This window comes from Balaenoptera musculus, chromosome 7, assembly GCF_009873245.2.
Source record: "Balaenoptera musculus isolate JJ_BM4_2016_0621 chromosome 7, mBalMus1.pri.v3, whole genome shotgun sequence".
Lineage (NCBI taxonomy): Eukaryota > Metazoa > Chordata > Mammalia > Artiodactyla > Balaenopteridae > Balaenoptera > Balaenoptera musculus.
In genome coordinates, this window is record NC_045791.1 from 2,654,185 (window position 1) to 2,659,531 (window position 5,347).

At 52.8% G+C, this 5,347-nt stretch overlaps 1 pseudogene; it reads left to right on the plus strand.

Moving 5' to 3' along the window:
* The first annotated feature begins 960 nt into the window (after window positions 1–960).
* On the plus strand, window positions 961–3,282 carry LOC118898543 (annotated as a pseudogene).
* Window positions 3,283–5,347: the final 2,065 nt, after the last annotated feature.

Consider the following 5,347-nt stretch of genomic DNA (forward strand, 5'->3'; position numbering starts at 1 on the left):
GATTACAAAAAGAAACAATGGCAAGCCAGGGAAAAGAAAGAGAAAGACTGCTTATTTTGCAGGATTCAAGAGTGCCGTTTGGGAAAAGAAAATTCTTTGAAAACAAAGTCTGTGATTTTCCTCTAATCCTCACCATTTTTAACTTCACCCTTGTTCAGCAGGAAGTAGCTAAAGCAGTTGTCACCCTCAGGATTAAGAAGTATCAAAGAAAAGGGAGGATTGAAGCCATATTCCAGGTGCTGTGTCCCCATCTTTTGAAGTAAAAAGTTTTTGCTTTAGTCTCTCAGGCCTTCCCTGAGTCTCAAAAGGTTGGCTCTAGAGTTAACGATTAGAAGAATGTGAATATGAAATAACAAAGGATAGCAGTTGGGCCAGGATAACTGGGAACAATTTAAATAATAGATCAGCTGTAGTATAGCAGAGTCACAAAATCTTTAGTTCCTCCATGAAGGGCATATATAACACTGTCTGATGCACATTCCTAAGTTGCTCTTAAGAAACAAGACTCCCGGAAAATGGTGGCAGTGGTGGTCCGTGTGGGAGGAGGGAAGGGAGTTCGTGGGCCAGAAAGGGGGTGATGGCAGTGGCGGCTGCCTGAGGAGGCCAGGGCAGCAGCAGCAGCGGAGGCTGAGGTGGACCCTTCTCACTGCAGTGTTCCAGACAGCCACTACCAATCGATTGGAGTTAGCCTGTGAGGAATTGACAGCCAGGCCAGTTCACTCTGTTCAGCTGTCCCACTGAGGATCTGTTGAGGAGCCTGGAGAGGAGTGGCTAGACCAAGACCTCTCCCAACGTGAGCAGGTGTCCTCCTCCCTTCACCACCCATTGCCACCATGCCAGGGAACGTCCTCAAGCCCTGGCCCTCAGGGGAGAGGTAACAGGAACCTGGAGCTGAGACCATGTGACAGCACTGGCCCTCGTCACCACTGTCCCCCCCACCTTGGCCCCAGGCCTGGCACCATGATGTTCCGAGACCATGTGGGCATCCTCGCTGGCTGGTTCAAGGAATGGAATGAGTGTGATCAGACAGTGGCCCTGCTGTCACTTCTGAAACTGGTCACCCACATCCAGGCCCACTTCCTGCAGCTCTGCCTGGAGCACTCACTGGCAGACTACAATGACATTCACCTGCTGGAGTCAGAGGCCAACAGTGTTGCCATTGTCAGCCAGTGGCAGCCGGAGTCCAAAGAGAGGGTGGTGTCTCTCCTGCTGTCCCACCTACCCCTGCTTCAGCTGGGTAACACAGAGGCCAAATAGGAGTACATGAGGATGCTGCAGAAATGGCTGGCCTACTCGATTGAGAGCAATGCCTTCATCAAGAAGAGCCACGAGGTGCTCTCCTATGCCCTCATCCACCCGGCCACCACGCTGGAGGACCACAGTAAGCTGGCCCTCTGGCTGAGCCACTTGGAAGACCAGCTAGCTAGTGGCTTCCGCACCCAGCCTGAGCCCACCTACCACTCAAGCCAGGGCTCAAATGAGTGGGGCAACCCTGCAGAGCTGGGCCCTGGGGAGGCAGGACCAGCCTGGCAGGACAAGCCACCCAAGGAAAATGGACAAATGCCCTTCCACCCACCCAGCTCAGTGCTGCCAGCCATCAACAGTATTGGGAGCAACACAAATGCAGGTCTCCCCTGCCAAATCCACCCCAGCCCACTGAAGCACTCCATGTTGCTCATCCCCACGAAGCCCCAGGCCTCTGGTGAGTGGCCGAGTCCAGAGGAACTTAGGGCCTGGGCTGCTTTCACCATGCCCGACCACGCACCCCTCTCGCCCCAGAGCAGTGTGGCCTCCTCTGGCAGTGAGCAGATGGAGGAGCAGGGCTCCAGCCAGAACACTTTCCAGGAGGACGGCAGTGGCATGAAAGATGTGCCCTCGTGGCTTAAGAGCCTCTGCTTCCACAAGTACACGGCCCTCTTCTCACAGATGAGCTATGAGGAGATGATGACACTGACTGAGCAGCACTTGGAGTCTCAGAATGTGACCAAAGGTGTCTGCCACAAGATAGCCCTGAGCATCCAGAAGCTACGAGAGAGGCAGAGTGTCCTCAAATCCCTGGAGAAGGATGTGCTGGAAGGGAATCTGCCAAATGCTCTGCAGGAGATACAGCAGATCATCATCACCCCCATGAAGGCCTACAGTGTCCTCCAGGCCACTGTGGCTGCTGCCACCACCACCACCTCTACTGCCAAGGACAGGGGCTGGGGGGGAGCCACTGCTGCCAGGTGCAGAGCCTCCCCTGGCTCACCTTGGCACAGATAAGGGTAGTGAGGTCAAGGACCCTCCAGCTGCAGAGGGCTACCCCCTCCACCAGCTCCAGCTCCCACTGGTGACAGTGAGCCAGCCCTGGCTCCCGGCGCTGACTGAGACATCCCCAGTCAGTTTACACGGGTGATGGGCAAAGTATGCACACAGCTGCTAGTGTCCTGACCAGATGAGGAAAGAATCACCAGTTACCTCCAGTTCATCGAAAACTGCCTTACTCATGAGGCTTTCACGGAGACACAGAAGAAATGGCTGCTGTCCTGGAAACAGCAAATGCTGAAGCTCCTCCACACCTTCCTACACAAAGCCACACTAGAGATGCAGAACCACCGGCAGCAGAAAGGCTGGGCATTCGGCTCCAACTCACTCCCCATAGCTGGCTCTGTAGGGATGGGGGTGGCCCGGCGGACCCAGCGGCAGTTCCCAATGCCTCCCTGGGCCTTTCTGCCTGGCAGAATGGGCCTTCTGAGCCCCTCGGGTATTGGGGCATCTCCCCTTGACATGCCCTCACCAGCCCCAGCCTTGGGGGACAGGGTCGACAGAACCTGTGGTTCGCCAACCCTGGTGGCAACAACAGCATGCCCAGCCAGAGCTGCAGCTCTGTGCGGCGCACCCACTCGCTCCCGGTCCACTTGTCCCCCCGGGCCATTCTCATGTTCCCTCCAGACTGCCCAGTCCCTGGGCCTGACCTGGAGATCAATCCCACTCTGGAGTCTCTGTGTCTGAACATGACAGAACACGCCTTGGGTGGTGAGCATTTCCTCTTTCCCTGAGCCACCTCCCACCTACACAGCAGTGTCTCCACCTCTGAACTGAGCAAGCCAGAGTCATCCTGAGGGGTCCACAGGGGAGGCCGGACTCCAGGGAGGGCCTGACTGGGATGACAGGCTACCTGAGCACCTTTTCTTGGGCCTCCCACCAGCTCCTGAGCTTCCTCCCTTCCTCCCTTTCTTACCACAGATGGGACAGACAAAACCTCCACCATCTGACGGGACCCACAGCCCAGCACACTCATAGTCTCCCTGGGCAGCAGACAGGGGCCAACCCCCAATGGGCTTCTCTGCGACAGTGAGAGGGTGGGCTGGCTCAGCTATACATTCTAATATTTTTCTACTATTTCACCCTTTTAGCTTTTGTTTAACATTGGCACACGCCTTGCTCACTCCCAGGCCCGTCGAGGGATCTCTGCTGAGGCCCAGGGAGGTAGGGGGGAGCCAGGATAAAGGGGGCAGAGATTGGCCAGCCTGCCTGCCCCCTCCTTCCCTCCTTCATCCCCCACCTGGCCCCATCCCACCCCTGCCTCCTCCAGACTGCTGGCCACCTGCCCCTCCCAAGGAAACAGTCTCCCCCAGAGACTCACTGACCCACTATCTTGTGGGGCCTGCTCAGAACAATCTGACATTTGGGGAGAGATGAGTGAGGTAGATAATCTGCTCTCCTGAACGTTATTTGAGAGGAGTTGAGGAGATAAAGGCGGGTGAGGAGAGGAGAGTGTCTGTCTGCCCGAGCGCGCTCTCTCTCTCTCTGTCTCTCTGTCTCTCTCTCCCTCCCCACCCCCCTCACCTCCTTGCTGCCTTCTTCTCCTTCCCCATTCCCATCATTCCCCGAGGACAGGAGCCACTCTCCTCTCACTCACCTCCTTTTGCCGTTTATCAGAGGTTCTCTGCAATTAATTTCTTAGGCCTATTTATGATACATATTTACATAGTTCTTAACTGTTTTTCCTCTCTGATAATTCCCTCTCATTTTTAGAATCCCCAGGCCTCTTTCTGGGCCAAGAAAGTGGTAGGGGGAGCCTGAATTTTATGAGGGGAGAGGGCAGAGCCCCCTCCTCCAGATCTCCCTAGCCCTTCCCAGACTTCCCCCCAGCCCTGGCTCCCCAGATGCAGAGGTTGAAGGCTGGGAGCCAGGGCAGCCAGTGAGGTCAGGAAGTCTGTTACCTTAATGTCTTCTTCCTCCACTGACACAAACCCTTCTCCACTCCCAGGTCTGGTTGCTGAAAGACTTGAGGGTAAGGAATAAAGGAAAGGGGATGGTTTTTGGTTTCTTTCCCCACCCTTATCCCCTTTTCTTTCACCATTACTCTACCCCCACTCCTTATTCTGTCATGACCTCACTTAAGTGGAACACTATATCATAAGCAAGAGATTCATCCCAGCCCCAGAGTCATACAGACCCTCTGATCCCTGTTCCTACTGAGGGGTTGTGCTGAGGCCGAGGTGGAGGGAGGGGATTTGGGGGTTTAGGCTTTGGGGAAGCCAGGTTCTCTATTTCAAACCCCTGTCCCCCTCAACAACCACCCCCCTACACTGGGACATTCTCAAGCTTTTCACACCAAAAAGGAAAAAATGTTATTTATAGATACATTTTATGAATAACTTTTGTTATGAATATGGCTGGTAACCATTGTGTATGTTATTAAAGATACAAAATGTTGGGGGAAAAAAAAAAGGAAAAGAAACAAGCCTCCTACCAGATGGAAACTGCTGACCACGAGCATGTAGGTAGACACCAGATCTGTTGGGATCAGAAGGCTGATGATGTTGACTCCTGAAACATCAACCTGTTACCTCACCATGCACCAACTGGAGAATTGTGAATGAGCTGATCATGCATTCTGAGACCCACCTTCCCTTTTTTCCCTTTTTGCCTTTAGAAACCTTAAGCCCTGGCCAGCCAGCAAGATGAATCTGAGACAAACTTAAGTCTCCCATCTTCTCAGTTGGTTCCCTCTTGATCAATAAACATTTTTCTGTTCTAATTGCTGGCGTTTTGGTTTATTTGGTCTCATTGTGCATTGAACACATGAACTTGGGTTCAGAAACACTAATTGCAATAATCCTTTTGAATAAAGTCTCTCCTCACCTAAACGTGGGTGTGTTTTTTGTTTGACAATAGAAATCTTATATGCTATGTACAAAATGCCCTCCATTTTGAAGGGTCCACCTGATGAGGCAGCAGTTATATTTTCCATAATTTAAAATAGAGAATTTTTTTTCTTGGTGACAGTCAGACACAAATAAGTAAAAGAGAACAGCTGTGCTGTAAATAAGAAACCTGGAAATCTTCACTTCTTACTCTG